This window comes from Mus musculus, chromosome 4, assembly GCF_000001635.26.
Source record: "Mus musculus strain C57BL/6J chromosome 4, GRCm38.p6 C57BL/6J".
NCBI classification, from domain to species: Eukaryota; Metazoa; Chordata; class Mammalia; order Rodentia; family Muridae; genus Mus; species Mus musculus.
The window spans coordinates 22,956,903-22,980,123 of record NC_000070.6 but is presented as its reverse complement, the minus strand read 5'-3'; the positions used below and the strand labels follow the sequence as shown (position 1 = coordinate 22,980,123).

Here is a 23,221-nt window from a genome sequence, read left to right as displayed (position 1 = left end):
GGTAGATGAACACAAAGGAGAGTCATCTAAGAAGAAACTTCAATTTAAAAGAATGTGTGTGGCAGGGAGATGGAAGGAGTGGACTGAAGGGAAACAGACAGCAGAGAGAAATATGTTTTAAAAAAAAAGTGTCCCCTGCCGGGTGGTGGTGACACACACCTTTAATCTCAGCACTCTGGAGGCAGAGGCAGGTGGATTTCTGAGTTCAAGGCCAGCCTGGTCTACAAAGTGAGTTCCAGGACACCCAGGGCTATTTACAGAGAAACCCTGTCTCGAAAAACAAACAACAACAACAAAAAAAGTCCCCATCATTCTGTCCTATAGATGATTCAAATAAAAGAACACAGCCCACCATGGACAGTGCCATCACTGGGCAGATGGTTGCAGGCTGTATAAGAAAACAAATTGAGCAAGAAGCAAGCCAGTAAGCAGCATCTTCCATGAATTCGGTTTCAGATCCTGCCTAGTTTTCTGCTTTAAATTTCTGCGTCATGTTCCATCCGTGAACTGCTCCCATGTATGCCAAATACATCTTTTATCACCTGTGATGGTTTGTATATCCTTGGACCAGGGAGTGGCACCATCTGGAGTTGTGGCCTTGCTGGAATAGGTGTGTCACTGTGGGTGTAGTCTTCCACTAGCAGCCTGTGGATGAAGACATAGAACTCTCAGCTCTGCCTGCGCCATGCCTACCTGGATACTGCCATTCTCCCACCTTGAAGATAATGGACTGAACCTCTGAACCTGTAAGCCAGCTCCAATTAAATGTTGTTTTTATAAGACTTGCCTTGGTCATGGTGTCTGTTCACAGCAGTAAAACCCTAACTAAAACAACACCCAAGTTACTTTTGTCGTGGTGGTCCATATTTAACTTCTGCTTTCAAGAGATTCTAAGCATAAATTGCTGAGTGATGGTTTCAGGCATGAGTGAGTGGGCTATCTCCAAAACTGGAAAGCTTCCTGTAAATTGAGATATTGCAAGAATTATACCTTTACCACTTGTCAGAAACTAATTTATCCAAAGGCCCATCTACTTTAGAAACCATCACAGCACAAAAGCGGGATGTATAGTAAGATGCATATTACAAAATCAAGGCAAGCCTAAGAGTTGGTTACAAGAGGAATGGAAAACAAGACAATGTTATAGTGCTGTTCTCATAAGTATAATTCATTCTATTCCCTAAAACCTAGGGAAAGAGAAACTAAATCAAATTCTCTTTTGAATCTACTTCCACAGTCCTTCCAGAACTTCCTTCCTTCTATTTTTTTCAGGTAGCAAAGTTATCAAACTGCTTCTAGCTATTCAAATCTCACATTCTGGTAAATCTCTTAGTCACATCTTCATCACCACACTGTTTACAGATTGGATTGTGGTCTATAGTCACAAATCTCACTAAATAAATATATCTTAACCTGGCTTAGCGTTATTTCAAATAATTCCTTAAAGTCACTATAGTTTAGTGCAGCGAAAAGTCTGTAATAGATACTTTGGAACACAACTCCAGTAGAAAGAAGAGAAAGCAAGTTAATTAAGATTTCCTGGGTTATGGAGAAGACATCCCAGAAATTATAAAACTAGCTGCCACATCTTTCCATAGGCAAAACCAGCACCATTCTGTTTCTCTTCTCTTCGTGAACTCATTATGGCCCCTAGGCAACCACTTTCACATTAGGTCTAGACGTACAAACAGTGAGATCTCATGGAATTAATCCATAAGCCTTAGATGTACACTATAGTGAGCACTTAAATGTATTGGTAGCCAGGTTTTATGAAATTAAAAGGTGTTTATACTAATATTCACAGACAGCATAATAAAATCCAACAGACCGTCCTAGAGACAGGAACTCAAGATCAAAGTGCTTGCTGTATCAATTCTGCTGAGGCCTCTCCCACCAGTCTGTGTATGGTTACCATCATGATGGTGGTCTTCATATGGTCTTTTGTCTATGCAAGATTCTTCAAGTCTTGCTTCGTAAAAAAGACACCAGCTGTATTGGTTAACACTCCACTTTAATGACCTCACTTAACTGTAATTTTTTTTCTTTAATAGCACCATCTCTAATCAAATTCTTGGATATGCCTTCTACGTATAAAGTTTACATAGGACAGAAGCAAGTCTAGGGTAGATAAACTTAATTTGAGCATTCTTTTATTTAACCCAATATTTGAAATGTAACTTTTTATAAGTAAACTTCAAAATCTAAGGTTCTATCTTTTCCACCACATTTTAATTTGAACTAATTATCTTTCAAATACTCAGTGTGTGATAGGGACCGCCATATAAGACAGTGCAGACTCAAAGCATCAGAGATATTATTCCCAGGTCTGATGCAGAGTATAAAATCAAAAGAAGCACACACATGATTTCATGATTCTGAAAATGTTTGACAAGGAAATGTGTGCTGCCTTTCATGCCTTTGTTCTAAGACTCCCTTCAGCTATGACCTCCAAACAGAAAGTCCCCTGACACACTTGACCTAAGGAAAAGTTTATAAAGACTCCAAATCCACTTTACCTACCAAAACAATTTGAGTTATACATATCTTGATGTGTAGAATACAATACTTCCAGGTGTGTTACAAATTAAACCCTCCTTTCTGAAATTAAAATGAATCTCATCACTATCTTCTGCCTTCACTGTTCTTGACATATCCTCCATTCTTTCAATTACCTATCCTTTGGAACTTAAATGAGATTTTCTCTGAATGTCTGACAATAAGAATCTCTCTCTCTCTCTCTCTCTCTCTCTCTCTCTCTCTGTGTGTGTGTGTGTGTGTGTGTCTCTCTCTCTCTCTCTCTCTCTCTCTCTCTCTCTCTCTCTCCCTCTCTCTTCTCCCTCCCTGTTGTCTACACTTTTTATAACAGAGGTATGGACCCACTACTCTCTTTTAATTAGTTATTGAATGCATACATACTTTATAATCCCTTTCCTGGATTAGAATTAGTAATTCCAGTCTGCACCCTTGAAGTAGATTGAATATGAATGTCCCCTACCCCAATAGACAGGGTTTCTCTGTATAGCCCTGGCTGTCTTGGAACTCACTTTGTAGACCAAGCTGGCCTTGAACTCAGAAATCTGCCTGCCTCTGCCTCCCGAGTGCTGGGATTAAAGGCGTGCGTCACCACACCCTGCTTAATATTTCATTTCAAATTAGATGAAGGATTAAGATATATGACCTTATTAGAAGAAGTTTGAAACATGTGTCAGAGGCCTTGATGTTTCAAAAGCCCACACCAGACCTTCTCTATTCTTCTGCCTTCTGCTTATGGATTAGATATAAACTCTTAGCAATTGCTCTACCTCCATGCCTGCCCACCTGACTGCCTGCCTGCCTGCCTTCTGCTATGCTCCGCACCATAAGGCTTATGGACTAACTCTAAAACAGTAATAAAGCCCCCAATCAAATCCTTCCTTTTATAAAGTACCTAGGTCAAGGTGCCTCTTTATAGTGACAGAAAAGTAACTAAGACAAACTTCTCTGCCATCTTTAAGCTATATTGTACTCCATGTACTCCTCCATGTAGTCCAGTTTACCTTAGTAAATAACCATTGTTATTTGTAGAAATCGATTAAATCACTTTATTTGAAACTTTCTCTCACATAATCCTCATTGCCTGAAATTATCTTTTTTTTTTGTTACCCTCTCAGCTTCAGCACAGATGTATCCTTCAAGAAACTTTTCAGAATCATTACAACAAGACATTATTTTATTTCTAAATATCTAGATTTCTTTTGCATCACCATTTTATGCTTTATACTTGTAAATCAATGAAGGAAGAGCTGGAGTACCTAATGCCAGATCTGGGAATGCAGAGCCATCAGCAACTATTGTTATTTAGTGATATCTGTGAGCCTTCTATTATGTGCTAGATACTGCTCTAGGCTCTGAGAAAATTATGATAAACAGTACAAATGTTTCTACTCTCAAACAGCTTACATTCTGCTCAGGCAGACAGTTACCATTCAAAATATATCAGGAAAAAAACATGGCAAAGGGTTCTCAGTTTTCCGACAATAATGATAATGTGATAGAAAGTAACTTTATTTCTGATATGCAGAAAAGAGAGGATGATGTTAAATGGGAGATAGACTGAAGGATGATATTGAAGATATGTTGCAGGAGACAAATTTGAGGGGAAAAGTGTAGTAGGCAGAAGGAAGAGTTTTCACAAAGACTATAAAGGCTTGAGGGATAACTCAGGAGGTAGAGAAGAAGGACAGGTGACCTGAGTTCAGAACCTAGATCCTACCAGGTGGCAGGAGAGAACTTACACTGTACAGTTATCCCCTGCCCTTCAAAAGCAAAGAACAACATACACATGGTTATATATGCTTGTCCCCCCTCTCTCTTCTCTCTCTCTTTTTCTCTCTCTGTCTCTCTCTTTCTCTCTCTTTTTCTCTCTCTGTCTCTCTCTGTCTCTCTTTCTCTCTCTGTCTCTCTCTTGCCCTCCCTTCATCTTTATCTTCCTCTTCTTCGATCCCTCTCTCCCTCTTTCTACCCCTCTCTCTTTCAAATAAATAAATGGAAAAATGGGTAAAGAAATAATATTTTCAAGTCCAAAAAACAGAACTTGCTTGACACATTTAATAGACAAACAAATTAATATCAGAGACATAGAGATTGCTGAGAATAGAGTAGATTATAATGATCCAAGAATAGAATTCGGGGTACTAAATGAAAAGTTTTTGTATTAACAGGCAAAAGTTGATTGAGTCTTATAAAAGATGCTCAAAGAAACATGAGCAATTGCAAAATAAAGTTGGAGTTAGTGACAAGACTTTCTGATAAATTGGGAATGTGGAGTGTTATAGTACAATCATTTGTGAATGGTAATTTAATAGAAGCAAATATGCACAAAGTCATGATAGGGATAAACTCATTCAGGTATCTGTGTTGGGGTCAGTCATGGACTTGAAACCTCATTGTGATTCCCATTCATTGTCCTCAGACTGTCTGTAATTTTTCACACAAAACATATTCTTTTTTAGGATTTATTTGTTTATTTTATGTATATGAGCACAATTAGAGCTGTCTTCAGACACACCAGCTGACCTAATAACGCCTGAAACTGTTATGTTCCATGTGTAGTATTCTGCAACTACTGTACTAAACATGTTGAACAGGATCTTCACTGCTATTTCTACTCTTCTGCAGTGTTCTATGGGACAGCTATTTGTAACACCAATTTATAGATAAGGATGTCCTCTGATGAGATTTTAGCTTTCCTATGCCATAGCTGAACGTTACAACACTGAAATCTAATCATGGATAAACCATTGCTTAACTTTGTTGTCAAAAGCACACTGCATGCCTTGTCTTTCAACTTCAAGTTTATTTACAAATAAGTTCAATCATTTTAACACTAATAATTTGAATTTTAAATTATAATTCTCTACCAAATATCTCAAATTTTTCTTAAATTTGAATTCACCTGAATTCAATAGTTAATTATATGTATTTAAACTATATAGTCAATAAAAATACTTGTTCTACAGATCTATGTAATGAGCACTCATCACTTTATTTAGTGGTGCCCAATAATATATGTGAAATGCATTCCTTGGCCTCACCTCAACAGTGGCCTTTAAGTAAAAAGATGAGAATGGGGAATAAGTTCTTAAGTACCATGCAAATACAGAAAGAAAAAAATCCTTCTTACACACAGAAGCTACATTGAAAGTAAAAGTAACTACACACAATTGATTTTTAAGCAAACACTGTGGCTGTTAACCACCTTTACCTATTTTTGAATGTGAATCTGCTTTAAAATAAATGTAATTTATTTTATGACCTCATTTCATGAAAGTTGGAAACCCTAGTAATTAAGATGGAGGAAACCTATCATTGTATCTTGATTACAATGATCAGCAATGTAAGGAAAGGCTAAGTGGGCAGGAAGCTTTCCCCATTTACTGCTGTAGAATTCAACTCTGCTTATGAGAAAAACAAGACTAAATTCCTATTGCTTGCAACTGTGGCAAAGCTGTCTATGCCCTCTTGTTTTTCAAAATGAGATTTTTTTTTAAAAAAATGAGGTCGTTGGTCTTGATGGGAATCAAATCATTGAGACAATTGCTTAGAGTGGGCTTTGAACAGCATCTTGGGAAACAGTGTCCCTAAGTCCTTGTGGATAAAAAGCTGCTCTATTTCCAAATGCCAGGTGTGAAAGAGATTGGCAACCTCTCTTTCAGAAGTATAGCCTTGCCCTTGTTATTAGGACAGGCTTTGGAAGGAAATAAGAGGCATGTCTTGGCTTCTGGGGTGGTGAAAACTTTGTCAGATGTGTTCATTAGTATCTTTTTATTTTTTTCCCCGTTAGACTTAATCTGTATGCTCAAGTGTCCTGACTCCCTTTTGTGGCCCATAGCCAGGAAAGCGGAGTGTCTGGAGGAACACTGTATTTGGATGCTGGTACGACTTGCAGAGCTTGATTGCTCTGTGGAGTGACTGCAGTTTTGACTGGTGTGAATTTCCTCATCAAAGAGGAATTCTGATGCTTTACATGGCAATTTGAATAATTAATCTTCTGAGCTTTTTGAAATTGCGTTTTTCCTTGTTGCCGCTGTTAATAAATGCCACAGGACCATCAATCCACATTTGGTCCCAGCGAAAATAACAACTCACTTGAAAGTAGTGATACAAAACTAAGTCCACCCATGCTTCCTAAGGAATGATGGGTAAGACACTGCCACCTTTTGGTTATTGACAAGAGTGAGGTTGGAGGAGGTGTGCTGGGGTAGAAACTAAATCTGTTGTTTAAGCTGTAAATTGACCAGGTTTTTAAGACCTTATAAGTAAGTGCAGAAAATAACATTTAAGAATGTCCAAGATCATCTGCTTTTACTCACACAGCTCTCTACAGAAGAGAGAGAGCATACAGAAACGAGTGCTTTGTTCCTTTAGCTTCTTCGAGGACTGCGTTGCTGAAACCAGACTGTAGAAGGGTGTTATAATAAAACAGTTGACGACATGTTGACTGTGGAAGGGAACAAGTGGAGTCAGTTTGCTATAAACAGTCACATCACCGAGGCTGTGGTGCACTCTTGTGTCTTGGAAATACTTGAGAGCACCTCACACTATGAGGCTTTGAAATCCTGTTTCCCAGGATAATGAATTACGTAGCATTTGTACCCCAGCCTCTTCTGAGCACTCAGCTCAAAATGTTTGCCTCGGTGGCAGTGAATGTAAGGTGATCTCATTCAGGCAGGGGAGGTGGAGTGCTCATTAGCAGACACAGTATAATTCCCCAGTAGCTTAATGTCAATCTATGATTAAAATTCAACCCCAGTACCAGCTCTTGGTTAAAAACGAAGGAGCTGCAATTTCATCACATAGATCGAAAAGAAAAATCCCAAATTCAACCTGAGTTGAGTCAAGGTCTTGCTGCTGGAAGGCAGAAAGTACTAAAATCCTTAGCTGTGAGAATTGTGCTCTCATTGGTGTCTTGGAGTTGTGGAGACTGTTCATTCACCTTTAGTGGATAGTTGTAAGGGGCCAATAGTTCCTAACTGTAGTCTCCACAAGCAGTCGTTCTCTCGTCCAATGCCCTCTACTTGGTAGTAATACTTTCATTATTAATTTCATGCCTTCTTCATTTCTTAAGGAACTTAGGTGAGCTCTAAAATAGCTTATTCTTTGTGCCCCTCCCGATTCAGGCTAGGGTTGTAGGGATATCAGTCTGGCTCCAAGGATTCAACATAGAGGTCTAGCTCTGTATGTGATTGGATTACCGATGCATATTTTCTACCTAATGCATAACATTATCACTTTTTCTATTTCATATGGACAAACTGCTTGGATACAATTATGTGTGGATACTAAGCTTGGAGAGATGTTTCAACAGTTAAAAGCACTTGCCACTCATGCTGAGAAACTGAGTTGATTTAACCCACATGGCAGCTCACAACTACCTGTAAGTGCAGTTTCAGGAGATCTATTGCCTTTTCTGTCATGGCTACCAAGTGCACACATGTTGCACATGCATCCATACAATTACACATAGAATTAGTAAATGCTTCTAACGGGGCAGACCTCTTTAAGTCAGCAAAAGCTGTCTTAGGGGTACCATAAGCATCAGTTTATATCTCTCCAAAAATAAAGGTTTCACGTCTATATGAAGCATCTATTATATGATATAAAAAAGGAAATATTTTATTTTGAACCATAGGTTCCTGTAATGTATATGTATGTTTGTATACTTGTATGCATGCATGCATGTATGTACATAAATTTAAGTGTATGTATGCATGTATGTTTGTGTTTGTTGCATTGTCAAGTAAATTGTGTGTGTGTGTGTGTGTGTGTGTAGTGTGTGTGTGTAGTGGTGCTTTAATCTAATAGTGTGAGAGCTGCAGTTGTCAACTTTAAACGAACATAGTTTGAGCAGCTTTAACAAAATGTTGTCTTTAATATAGACATTTTTCTTTGGTGATATTAGTAACAAGTATTTGTTCCTTTGCTCCTTAAAGTACTGTCTTGTAAAAAAAAAATGTAATTGCCAGCAGCGAATTTTATAAGTATTTCAAACTTATTTTTGAGCCTTTTACTTAAATGATGAACTAAAAAGGTAGCAAAAAGTCCCACTGCCCCCTACCCACCCCTCAAAATAAAAGGTTTCCAGATAGATGTTCTCGAATAAGAGCAAATCACCATGAGAAAGTATCTTGCCAAGGTGAGCTCATTTCAGGGCTGACTCCTGTCTCCCTCTTCTCTATTTAATCCCATGCATCTGTTCACTCATTTGCTCCCCCCACTCCCTGACTATGATATGGCTCCTTTAGGTTGCTTGGCAACCATTATAATGCTGCTGCACATGCGTGCTACATAATAAATCCTATCTAGCTTTATTTTTCTCCTTCTTTAAAAGAAGGAATTACAAAATGAGATATTTCCTCCACCCTTTTCTAGTGGCCAAGAGACATTTGTGGGAATTTCAAAAGCACATAAAATGCCTGCAAGTATGCTGATAAGTAATTAAAATTCTTGACAAAGTGTAACTGGCCATTGCCTAGTGTGTATTCTTTCAGTTATTATTTGCAATGGCCTTCTCTTTTAAATATGTGCACCTTAATGTACATATGTCGATATATGTTTGTGTAGGACTATAAAAAGAAAAGAAGATAAAGTGCCAGCTGCTATGTCTCTAACAAAGAAAATGAAGGGAATTTCTTGAAATAATCTTGTTTGATATTTTCTTTAACAGTGGGTGCAGTAGTTTTGAGAGAGGACCTGGACTAAATCCATCTACCCTTTTCTGTAAGAAATCAGACAAAGCTTATGGCCTTCCCTTCCCCTCCTTGGCAAATCCTCGAGTCCTGCTGCTTTCGTTTGTTTTTGATCTGCCTCATTAAAAGACTATTGATGGCTTTAACCATTGTCCTTGTTTGGGTGCTGATTTACAAGCACTAATATCTGACTGTGCGAGATTAATGGGAGTCCAGGCAGTTTACGATTATCCTGAGGTCCCTGACCACACATGTAGGGGTTTGGGTAGGGGTCATGCACTCCTATGAAAAACTCCAAAGCAGGCTTAAACCTGGGAACGTTTTAATAGGATTGAATCTGTAATAGGATTTGGCAGCTTGGCTGAAACTGGATGGTGTGGTTTGTTTGGGGTTTCTTTCTTTTCTCTCTTTATAAGTGTATCTATTATCATACAGTCATTATTATCATGGAATAAAAAGGTAATATTTTATTCTAAGGTCCAAAAATTATGGTCGTTGTTTAAAGGATTATTTAAAGGAAAAAAAACACTATTCAGTGTGTATGTGTGTGTGTGTATACATACATATATATATACATATATACTGTTAAGAAATGTTATTTCTATTATGTAGTAAATGAGAAGGTAAACCATAAAAAATATCTGTTCTGAATGTTGTGTATTTCTTAGCTAAGACTGCTTTTAAAAATCTAAAAGGCACTTGCAGTATAGAGCCATTTAAATTTCTTCTTGCAGGTAGGTAAAACGCTGGCCTCTCTGGCACCTTCTTCTGTTAAACAGCTTTGGACCCTGAAGCTGAAGTCTCTCCTCTTCAAACAAGCGTGTTCCTGGAGTCACATAAGCACTCAGGTGCATTCAATTTTTGAATACTACTGCAAATGAGTATTATTTAAAGTAAGACACCACAGTTTTGATAAATCCCAAATGGAACCATATCAGTATTCTAATTCTATTTAAAGTCCAACACACAGGACAACAAGCTTTACTAACGCTTTTAGATCTCAGTCCACTTGATTTAATGTCTGAATTCTATAACAACAAAGGTACAATCATTCAAACTTCTGTACTCAAGTCATTGAATATTAAAGGACACTATCCTGTAAATATGCCTTCATTAATTTTTCCAGGCAAGAAATACAAAGACAAGCTACAGAGTGCTGGCCTAAAGGGTCACACAAGTGCCCTTTTACAGGACCTAACCTGTAAATCTCAAAGCACAGAAGGAATTACAGTGGCTGTAAGACCTCATAAAAAAGTAATGAGAAAATAAATTACAGATTTTGTTTTGGTGACTTTAAAAGTCTAGTTATAGGTCAACTTTTAGGAAACCTGAACTTTTAAAGTCTAGAGTATATTTATAACATCAAGGACAGCCACTTGCACACACAAATGTTCAATGCAACAGATAAGTGCACTGTGTTATTTGCTGCCCCTGTCTCTGAAAGTTGCAGGCACTTTTTGGACAGAACTCTACAGATGAAATGAACACATTATTTCAAAGAGCATTGTTGCACAGAGACATTTTATTCTTTGCTTTTCTTTCCAGACATTATGTTTATGAATCCATCTTTTGTAGAGTAATGCCAAAGATCTCTCTGCACACAGATTCGAGGATTTTATATCATTCTTTCTAAGTATACAATGCCTACTTCCATACATACTCTAAAAATTAAGCTCGTAGTTTGTGTGTGCAGCTATCTTGAAACTATATAGATGGTAGTATAGTATCCCTTCCATGAATAAAGCAATCCATAGAGCTGCCTTTAGGTTCATAAAGGGTAGACATCATAAGAGTTACACAAGTGTTGCCGGTAAGCTTCTCAAACACAGCATCCTGACTACTAGATAGGGCTGAAAGGATATGGTACCCCTGAGGACAAAGCCACAAGAGAGCTGACAGCCACTATAAATTGAACTTAATAATGGAGCTTCATTGGAGCTTGGAGCTTCATTCCCAGTGCCCTCCAAAACATACATAGTTCTAGTAAAGCTATGATCTCTAGTGTTGCTATCTAGTAACTAATTCTGACTACACTTCCCCTTGTTCATGTTTTAGGTAAGAAGAAACAACTATTTCTTAATCCAATCACCTAGCTTTTTTCCAATCACCTAGTTTTGTTTTATTTTTGTGGATCAAAAACTAATTCTAGTAAGACTGCATGTGGATGCAAAAATAAAACAAAATAAAAACAAACAAAAATAATAATGCCAACAGGAATTGCCATCCTGACTATTCTTCCTTAGAGAGGAAGACAAGTGGTTTGGCAAGGAACAGATCAATGGCATTTGAGAATTTTATCTGAGTTGAACTCAGAACTGTTTTAAATGTAACTTTGAAATGTCCACAACTGAATCACAAAAATGATCCTTAGATGCTAATGTCTGAATGAGCTGTTTCTCTAATATTTGTAAACGCTTTCAAGGAAAACTCAGCATCAAATATTTAATTGCCTACAGATTCATTGATTACTTTCGATGGCCTGAGATCCTACATATAACTTTACATACAAAGGAACAAAAAATTCTTTACTAAAGCACCTGTTTCTTTGATTGTCAGAACAACAATTAAAGCAAAATGATACTCTGGAAGATTTTTTTCAAAGCATTTGTCATTTGGAAGGCAGATGTGATGCAGAGATGGCACATGCTACGCTGTACACACAAACACAGAAGGAGAAGGGAAGAAAAGATTTCATTTGTTCAATTATAACAGTGGCAAAGCTAACATTACAACTGGGTAATCATCTTATTTGCAAAGCCTCTGAAAAGTTAAACTAAATCTCCATGAAGCTACTTAATTTTCTATATTTTTTCTATAACATTTCTTCTTGACAGTTAACATGCCAAACACTACAATTTTCAATTGATTTTTTTTTCAAAGAAAGCCAAACATATCTATTTAGGGAGATAGTGTTTTGTTTTATTTGGTTTGGTTTATTTTGTTAGATAAAGATATATCATTATATTTTACTGTATAATTTTTGAATACAAATTATACTCAGAACTGTGATCAGAATTATTTCTGTTTATGTTTAATTACAGTGTTCATGATGGCATGAGACAAACGTAAACACTCATCAGCATGTATGGAAACTACTGAAGGCTCCCTGGGTCTGCTGCCTAGTCTTCTGATCACAGTAGAGAATGAGCCTTAGCAAAAACAGAAGCTATCTCTGTGTGTTGGTGGCCGTTCAAGATGTTATAACACTGTTAATGTACATGCTCAGTCTTCTCATAAGACAATTTACAGGGCTACTAGAGACAATGACTAAGTGATTATCTCATTGAAAATGTTCATTTTTAAACCTTATTCTTTGCCTCTTTTTGACACATCAAAGTAAAATGGTCAATGGGGAGAAGAGTGTGAATAATGGCAGATCAAACCCTTCAGGATCTCCCACAAACTAGGAAGTTCTGTTCAGATGCGCTGGCAAGGCCTTTTCTGTCCCATATATTTGTGAAGTGCTTGACTAAGATAGTTCCTTGAGGGCTTGTCTAGACCCTTTCCAGCACCCCTTTTACTAAAGTCCCTTTTCTGAATTCACTTGGTACAGCGACACAGCAAGAGTGACACACTGTTTTAGAACTTGCCAGAGCTCCACTAATGCCAGGAATAGGTAGGAATATGACAGTGTCTAGAAAGGGGCCTCGGGTGAGGAACTGCGTACTTAGATATCAGTAGTACTTTGTGCTATTTTCCAGTGTTTACTTAGAGTATTGCTTAGAACAACCCAGTTGTTTAAGGGAGCCCCAACTGAGTTACCCATGCTCTCATTGCTCTGCTTCAATGTAAACTAAACAACTGAAAAAAGCTGAAGGGAAACCTTATCATAGATGTCACCATCATGCAGACACTGGCAGGAGCTGATGGAAGTCATGGTCCTGATAGTTGTTTTCCTGTACCATTTAGGATGATGACTTCATGCCTTAAAAAAAATAACTGCATTGAGTTCTGCTACTAGGAATAATAATGGCCACTTGCAAAACCCTCTGAACCCTGAAAACCAGAAGCTCAGAGAAAATCACAGAGAAAACCAAAACAGTATGATATACAAAACAAACAAACAAAATAATTCACAGTTCTGAGTTCAAAAGTGAGGGGTATCTGAGTGTAGGGTTATCTTATCCATCCTATGTCTTGTATAACTGACTCAGCTACAGCACAGCACAAAGAGGCATAAAGTAACCCTCATGACTTGTCATAACCAAGCTGTCTTCTGCCAAAGAATTAACCAAAATAAATCCTGTTGGAGGCAATAATCTAATGTATCATTTGAGTTTAATTATAAAGGGGAAAAATTTGAGACTTCTTTCTTTCAAACGAATAGTACATTTGTGATGTTTATTAAGGAAGAAGAGATAAAGAAACAAAGAAATGCAGAACTACTGAAATTTGAATGTCCAAATTAATATGCACATATTAGATAGGCAGTAATTTAAAATGTAATCAGGTCCTAAGTCATCAGGCCTGTTATTTAGAAAATGGCATTCAATGAGATCTATGGCATTGCTGTAGGACAATCTGTACTAGATACAGCCTAACCTTAACAAGAAATCCCTACAGTCACTTCCATGTAGACAAAATCTGTGCAATATATCAATAGTCCTCATCCCCATGCAAGATACAATGGCCTAAAATTCTCACCAGCATCATACTCAGTGACCAGCACTAATCTAAGTAATAATTGTCCAGCATCATAGAGCTTGTTACAAATGACCCATGTGCCATTAATCACTGAGTGCCAGTCACCCTATATTCTTAAATTATCACACAAGGGAGAACTGATCCTCCAAAACAAATGACTGCAAGGCTTTTTAGTTGGTAATTTTCATTAGCCAAATATGAACTAATTTCTTAGAAATAGAAGAGTGTTAAATAACATGATTACTCTAAAAGAAATAATTGTGATAAATCTGTAACAGGGTAGGATTACTATAAAGGAGAATCATAACCTTACTTTGAACATTTGCATAGAGACTTCTTCTTTACTTTAATCTCTTCAAAAATGTCTCCATGGTAAGAGAAACAAAGTAAATCCCCCTTCCCTGCAGGACTTTGTTCTCAAGGATGCTACTGCCATGTGACATTGCATATATGGTATAAGAGGAAATATTTTAAAATGTCTGGATCACATGCGGTCATCCCCCACCAAAAATAAACCAGGAGTGCACCTATGCCTCCCTTTTGGGGGGGGGGTACCAGAACAGTACCAGTATAAGATGACATTGTAGGACTTCAACAAGTTTTGCAATTGAATCTCAATGTTATTCTAGGAGCAGAAGATCCCACAGCTTAGCTACCCATCTCATCTCGATGCTTGGAAACTCAACTTCTTGAGGATTAGTTTATCCGGGAAACCTGTTTCTAGAGATTCCTCCCAGCTGCAAGCCTAAAACCTTCCCTACCTCCACTCTCACCCATGTCCTCAGCTCTCAGACCCATGACACTGATAAAAGACCAAGTTTGTAGCCTATCTCTTTCATTTCAGTTCAGTCACAAGAAACAAGACAAGGATTTTCACCATCCTGGTGACAAAGTTTGGGCCCCAAAGATCAGTGCAGGCACCTAGATACCTCAAAGATAGATCCAGCTATGTGGCATGTAAGTTGTTTATTTTCCAAATCACAGTTGCTGTGGCCCATGAGAAACCTTGTCAAGACTGCAGGGCTCCAAGAGACAATGGAGGTTGGCAGGGTACTAAAATGGCTGCCTTTGTGTTGTGCTAATTGCTTGGCCTCTGTGCAGACTTGTCTCAGCAGTCAAATGAGAGGCCATGCTTTTTCTCTCTCCTGTCTCTGCAGTCTTAGATAAACATAGAGGACTCTCTTTTTCTTACAAAGATGCACCTATAAACAAAATACTTCACATGGTCACTTAAATATAGGAGAGTTGAACAGAGAAAACAGTGTAAGGTTTAAAATGATTTTTGCTTTCTTAGAACAAATTAGTTAGTCAAGTAAAAATAAGACCAACCATGTAACTGTGGTGTGCAAAATTTTCCATACTGACTTACATTTGTTTTTGTTCTGGGGACAAGTTCTTTCTGTGTAGCTCAAGATTCCCTAATATCCACATTAACCAGTTGTCTTAGTCAGGGTTTCTGTTCCTGCACAAACATCATGACCAAGAAGCAGTTGGGGAGGAAAGGGTTTATTCGGCTTACACTTCCATACTGCTGTTCATCACCAAAGGAAGTCAGGACTGGAACTCAAGCAGGTCAGGAAGCAGGAGCTGATGCAGAAGCCATGGAGGGATGTTCTTTACTGGCTTGCTTCCCCTGGCTTGCTCAGCCTGCTCTCTTATAGAACCCAAGACTACCAGCCCAGAGATGGTCCCACCCACAAGGGGCCTTTCCCCCTTGATCATTAATTGAGAAAATGCCTTACAGTTGGATCTCATGGAGGGATTTTCTCAACTGAAGCTCCTTTCTCTGTGATAACTCCAGCTGTGTCATGTTGACACAAAACTAGCCAGTACACCAGTATACCTCAGCTTCCCAAAGTACTGGGATTGCAACATTTGCTTCTATAACCTATTATGAGATTTTAGTTGCCCTTAAGATTTAGAAATTCAGTTCAAATTAAATCTCATAAGCATCATATATGCTTTCAGAGATATGTATAATAACTGACCAATCTTTCAGGAACAGAATAACCAAAAAGACATTATTTCTGACAGCCACATTCAAAACCTGGCCTTGTGACTTCCCTGTGTTCACATATATAGTAAACACAGAAGTGTGACTATGCCAAGTCTCAACCTAGATAATGGCTTCTGATCCAATAAACTGTTCAATGATTTCTCCTGCCAAGTGGCAGGGCTCTTAGCAGACACTCTAAGCTTTTCCTTACAACCCTACAGGGACAGCTCTGACTTCTTCATTAATACTACAAGTTTAGCCATAGTGCTCCAGGTGCCTATAAAAATACACTTCATTGACAAGGATTGTTTAAGAGAAAGGAGAAGATTTAAACAGAGGATTGTGAAAATCATCTGTGAACTTGTCAGAAACTAAAATTAGCTACTCTCCCAGAAAACTCAGGAAACCAGCATAGAGTAAAAGCTTGGCACTTTTAGCCAGCATTTTCACACAGAGATTGAAAGAATTTTGACCACAGAGGAGAGTTTTCTTATGTGGCTCTAACAACTTATAAACACAAAGATCTAGACCATTCTATGTAGTGCCTGGAAATGCTAGTACACATTCTAAAGTATATCTAAGTTTTGTGTACATTCCCCCTTCATTTCATCAGCCCCTGCTTTCAAGTATAGAAAACCATGAGGGTTATTTTAATAGGGAGATAGATAGATAGATAGATAGATAGATAGATAGATAGATAGATAGATAGATAGATAGATAGATAGATAGATGATAGGCAGGTGATAGAGAGAAAGAGATAGATAGATAGATAGATAGATAGATAGATAGATAGATAGATAGATAGATAGATAGAGATAGATTTATGATAAAAGAAACATTTGCTCCAAGCTGCACTTCAACCAGCATATTAGTTCTTTATTGATCATGAACTTAGTCATTACAAAAATTTCCATTTACCTTTGTATGAACGTGTCTATGTACAGGGTAACGGAGACCTCAGCCCCTCAACATGTTGGTCATTCTTCCCTGGAACTTACAGTAGCTTTCTGTCATTCTTCCTTGCAGTTATAAGACAGAAGTCTCTGTTCCCTTGCTAGTTAGTCATTGTCAAAGGGACAATATTAACTCCAAGAGTCAGCTCCCACTTCTTCTCAAACATCCTTTTTATTTTATTTTATTATTTTCAAAGACAGTAACAAAGAACCTCCTTTGTATTAAACCCCTCACACATTTTGTGAGGAAAAATCCTGTTCCTCTCATGAACTCACACGATGACGTCAGGCCCACCCAGAGTAATCTTCCTGAAAGTCAAGTAACTTTAGTTTGGGATATTCCATCTGTAAAATCTTTGCTGGAACTCACCAAATGTCTGGCTGAAATTTTGCTGTGGTTGCGTGAGGGCGGAATGTCTCCAGGAAGATCAGAATTTGAACTTGTGGCTCCATTGGAACTGTTTGGGGAGGTCTCATAGTGTGGTCTGGCCACAGAAATGATTTCATTGGGGCCAGGATTTGAGAATATGTAGCTCTGAGCTACTCCCACTGTTTTTTCTCTGCGTGTCAGAAAGATTTGATCTCTCAGCTTCTTGCTCTGACTGCCAGGCCTGTCTCTTGCTGTCCTGTCTTCACCCTGCCAACTCTCTAGAACCAGAGCCAAAATCAGTCTTCCTTATGTGGCCCTTGGTGTTTTTTTATGAGTAATAGAAGTGTCACTCATAGACTACAATAGAGGACAAATCAGAAACTAAGGATCTTGGGGTCATCTTTGAACTCCACTTATCGCAGTACCCAAAAGGACAGTGCGTTTGGAATATAACTGTCTGAACATGAGTGTTGATTTCAGATCAACTTCCAGGATTTTTCTCTCCATCAAATACCAACACCACACTCCCTTAGTCTTAAGGAGAAATGAAAAATCAAGGTCATTGTAGTTCCAGTGTCTTCTAGTTGGAAAATAAATGCTCCTCTGATATTACTGAGAATGTGACAGAATCAGAGATCGCACTCCCTACTGAGTAAGATACATTAAAACTGTAGGGAACCGTATTTGCTTACCTGTCTTCCTTTCAGGTGACACTGACCCCTCTATCGAGAAGTATGAATGCGTTCTGTCTATCCATGTATTGACTGCCATGTACCAGCACTGCAGGCTGGCCCTTCGCCCTCCGGATCTGTGTGTGGTAACTCAGGTGGCTCACACACACCACTGGGAGGACTGTACTTCCTAAAGACAACACAGGGCTCATTCTCAGTGAAGACTGACAAAATTGGTAAGTAAATAAATGAATAAATAAATAAATCTTTTCATGATCTAGGCGTGAACTCAAAGGACAAAAATAAAAATGAATTCCTAGTTTGTATGATAGTAGGATTCTTTTCCCCGTTTCTCTATGTCAGGTAAAGCACGCTTATTGGGGCTTGGACAGCCTAGAGTTTTCTGGTTTCTTGTTCATCTAATGACTGATTCAATTGGATCTGCTCTTAACATTCTCGCTGGAGCAACTAGTTTCTCTTCATTATGAATTTCAAAATGGAAATCTAGCAGGTTAGCACCTCTTCCCCAAGCAGAGAGAACCCTGTTATGTAAAAAGCTATGCAGGGAATAAGATCTCCTGGCTTCATCTCATACTTGTTGCCCCTGGGTAACAGGCAAGCCCACAGCTTCACTCCATTCCAGAGAACTCAGCTATGGCCAAAGAATGGGGAAGTGAGAGGCCCAGAAAGCACCAAGCCAAAATCATGGTGATAATAATGTCTGTGAGAAGAAACGGAAGGAAAAGAAGGAGACCAGGCATGGGACCCAGGAATATGATGCTCATGGGCACTAAACTCATGCATTCTTTCAGTAGCAGAACAGTGCAATCACAAGATATTTAAATTAAAACTAATAATACAAACAGAAAAATAAAATAACAAATTGTGTCAAATGAACAAATGAACACAGGAAACTACAGCTGATCTTGTTGTATCAACACAAGAGAATGTCTCCTTAATTTTCAAATAAGAATAAATAATGAAAATAGTTACATTGTATGTTGGTTTCTTTTATGGCCTACAGAGTTGGTGACACACCATTTCTGTGAGACTATTTCCAGCACAGATTAGCATTTGAATCAATAAACTAAATAGAGGTGATCCATCTGCACAGATGTGGGTGGGCAAATTCAATCTGTCAAAAGCGCATCAGAACCTAAAAGAGGAGCAAGGTGAATTTGCCCTGTCCTGGCCAGAACATCATTTCTCCTTCTCTCAGACCAACACATCTGGGTTTGAGTTTGGGGCATTCAGAGTTAGACTCAGGCCTAAACTACTGTCCTCTTTGAGTCACAGACCTTTGGGATTAGATAGAACTAAACTGCTGAGGTTGCAAGCCTTCCATCTTTTACATCATAGCAATCTTCAGCACCCATGATCATGCGAGTAATTTCTCGTAATAAATCACATGTTTCTCCGAGACCCCTAGCACAAATTGAAAAGTCTTTGGCAACTCTTGCCTGTATCAAACACTCTTCTAAAATGATTTATGTGAACTCACTTAATCTTCCCAATAACAATATAAACCAGGAAATGTTATTACTTCCATTTTCCATTAGAAGAAATTGAGTCTTAGGTAACTTGATCAACAATATTTAGCTAATAATGCACACAGCATTATGGAGAAGTCAAAGGAATTTCATGTGCACAGAGAATACCAAGAGAATATGCTGTGAGTACACAGCATCCTGTACTACACAGTGTTTCACTCTGCAACTGATCAGCATTTTAGTAGAGATTGTAAGTTATAGAGGACAAATCTTTCTATACCAGAGCCAAGCAGAAAACTTCACATTCTCAGAACAAGTATACCAGAAACACAAAACTAAACTGATTAGCATCATTCTTGGTATAAGAAAAGATTCTTTTCATCATTTGATTCAATTCATTTTAGATAGAAATCTGAACAGCCACAAAATGGGGAGTTTTGCAGATAAGCTCTCTTAGCTGTGAGAAGATATGAATTCTAATTCTACACTCCAGCCAGAAAAATACTAGTAAGTTCATTATTGCTTTGACCAGCTGCTATTTTAATACAATGGAAATAAGGCTTAGAAAGCTGAAGTAAAAGATGTGTATTTTTGAAAAATAACAGATTCTCTAGAATAATAGTTTCTGAAAAGAAAATTCGAGGATAAAAGGGTTTGCAAAATTGCTTACATTTATACAAGATAAAAAGAAAGAAGCTTGTGTTAGAAATAGGCTGAGAAACTGGGGTCGTGGAGATCCAGCTGGGACATGCAGGGATACCCACCTGCAGACGAACTGTCACAGGCAAAGTGCACATTGCAGAAAGCTGAGAGAGTCATTAAGCTCACATCTGTGAAGCAAGATGAAATCCCAGACAGGCTTCATCTGAACCATCAAGAAATTGAATGGAGAGGAGAAATACCTAGCACCTAGCGCAGGCTTGTAAAGCATTTGCTACTCATTCATGTAGAAAGTTGCCTGGCATGTATATATTCCAAAGCTCTGGCATGTATATATTCCCAAGCTCTGGCATGTATATATTCCAAAGCTCTGGCATGTATATATTCCAAAGCTCTGGCACGTATATATTCCAAAGCTCTTGCATGTATATATTCCAAAGCGCCACATTCTTTCTAGAATCAGCAGCAAAAGAGATAATTAATCACTCTGTAATGAGGAAATATTTCCATTGGCTTACTGTCTTTACTTGCATAATGTTTCTTTCCAGCAAGAGCCAGTTGTTTACAAACCAAAATACCTGCTTTGTAATTCTCCCCGAGTTTACAGTCTGTCAAAAAGAAGACGACACATAAAACTTCCTGGCCATGCCAAGATTCTCATTGGTACAGGGAAAAAGCAAAATATGTCCTGGGGAAAAAATTCTTTCTCAAATAATTGAGCTTCATTAGTCTCCAATGTGCTTGGTCAGAGGGTGCATGTCGAATCCCCCAGAGACACAGTCTAAGAAAGGTACCAAATAGATACAAAAGTAAAAATGATAAAAAACTATATATAGTATGAGAATATCAGGAAAGACCACTTTGGAGTGAAGAAGGCACTTGAGCTGAGCCTTTAAGTAAACTTTAGGCAGTCATTAAGAAGATATGAGAGCTGAATGGGAGAGATTTCTTAGAGAAAATGATAAAATAAGATGATGGATGCAAAATCAGGGGCACTAATGTAAAGATGCAATTTATGAAGATATTACAAACATATTAACAATTTTGACAAGAGATTTCAACGCATCTAGGAATGAATTTGACTCTATAGTGTGAATGGGGCTGCACATGAGGAAGATGAGCAGGTACTAATGAGAACTCGGACTGGACGGAGGAATGATCTTGCATGACTGAGAGCTCCCAAGGAGCAGGGCGATGACCTCAGGTGAACGGAACTTCGAACTGAACGCAGAGAACGTCAGGCTGATGATTAGTTAGAAACTACTGCACTACTCGGGACACAGGGCAATGTAGATGAAGACAGAACTGTAGAAATGAGACAGAAACACAACGAAAACATTACAGAAAATAGACAGAACCAACGTGTGGTAGAGCATACGTGTAATCCCAACACTGGGGAGGTAGAGGCAGTTTGAGTTCAAGGCCAGCCTAGGCTATCTGAAACCCTGGCTCACAAATCAAAAAGGAAAAGAAAAAAAGGAACAGAATTTTGCTTTGGAAATATGTGTCTATGAGGCCACATGTAGTGCTCATCCATGTTAATTCTGGATCTAATTATAACTCACAGAACATGTTTTGTTACAAGTGTGGACAATTACGTTATTGACTTTCACTTCATCAAAATTGCTGCCGGAGAGGAAGATAGAGCTTCCTGAAGGCAGTGAGAAATCTATGGATGCTTCTGGCCTTGTCTCTCAATACCAGGGACAAGAAAGTTGTCCTGTCCGGTCAAAGAGAAAAGAATGACCAAAGCCTTGGTGTAGGTCAGTGAGGTAAGTGAAGTTAGTGTGTTCTGGGAAAACGGGGGACGTGAGTTGGTAAGAGAGTACAATCCTTCTATGGAAACCCATAAATTATATCTGAAGTTGATAATTGACTAGTAAAAGTATAAAGATATTGTCCATGGAGGCTCACAAATAGTTTGTGAAGTTTACAGTTGAGAAAATGATGGCATAAACCTATTGTTCTGAGCTGTGGCTGTTGTCATTGCAAGTGGGGAAGAGAGAAATAGTTAGTGAGGTTGGGAAGGGAGGAGAAGTGGTCCAATTTTCTCAAGGAAACTTCCATAACTATTAGTGCTCTTAATCATATGCATGCATGACTTTGATTAAAAATAAATAAAAAAATCAGAGAGTAATTGACAGGTTTGCAGCAGTTCCAATGGAAGGGCAGAGTGAGAGGTGAAAGGCTGCCTGCCTGGCTTTCCACAGCTAACTGACTGAGAATTTGGGGGTGAAGTCTTCCTGTATACTAAGGAAATCAGCTACATAAAAAATTTAGGACTAGTGAGACATAGAGTTTAGATCCACACATTAATTCAAAAGTTTAGTGTCTTAGCATGGTGTGGCATATGCTACATCCACAGCATTATAATCCACCATTAGGACTAAGTCAAAGAATACTCCTTTCATTCACCTGAAAGTAGAGTGACCATCATAAACCATCAGTGTTTGCTTAGTGTTTCAGACCATCATAACCCAGCATCACATGGAAAGAGATGCTAAAGGACCCTGAATAAACAGATAAAATATAAGTTAGACATCCCACCACATCCTGGGGTTTTGTACCCTGTGTAGCAGCTTTAGCCTATGCTGAGCTTATGGATAAAAGAGCAGAGAAAATATTATAGTTCCTTCTGGTAATGGTCACCTTTAGTTGGGGTCATTTTAAAATAATATCAAATACAAATATAAAGATGGTTAATGTGTAAAAAGCCTGTGACAGAAACCTCACTCAATATTAGGCAGATTGCCAATATTTATTGAAAAAAAAACTGTATCTGTAGTGAGATATTTAAGCAATACAAATTACCAAAAGCAAAATATTTATATATACTGGCACAATCCAGCTAATAAAATGTTTTGTGAAGTCAACACAGTAGAACCAGATCTAGATCTAGCTTGATCAAAATGCCAGCCCCCCCCTCCTTAGAACACTAGGGGGATGGGCTAATCTGACTGCTTTTGACTATGGACTATTTCCTCTTCTCTCTTTCTGTCTCTCTGTCTCTCTGTCTCTCTGTCTCTCTCTGTCTCTCTCTGTCTCTCTGTCTCTCTCTCTCTCTCTCTCTCTCTCTCTCTCTCTCTCTCTCTCTCTCTCTCTCTCTCTCTCTCTCCTCACCTAGACAAGCTGATAAGAAAACCCAAGCATTCTTTCCCCAAGTGCTAATGGAGAAAGTGAACTGTAGTATGTCTTGCTAGGTTGCAAACC

The 23,221-nt window shown here is 38.3% G+C and overlaps 1 long non-coding RNA gene across 1 annotated transcript in view; it reads right to left on the bottom strand.

Moving 5' to 3' along the window:
* Positions 1-614: 614 nt before the first annotated feature.
* The window catches only part of Gm30886, a 40,935-nt gene continuing 18,328 nt past the window's right edge, over positions 615-23,221 (bottom strand). The window contains exons 2-3 of the long non-coding RNA XR_390437.1: positions 17,883-18,051; positions 615-645 (exon numbers count right to left, since the gene is read on the bottom strand). This is a non-coding gene — a long non-coding RNA (predicted gene, 30886). The remainder of the gene's footprint in view (positions 646-17,882; positions 18,052-23,221) is intronic.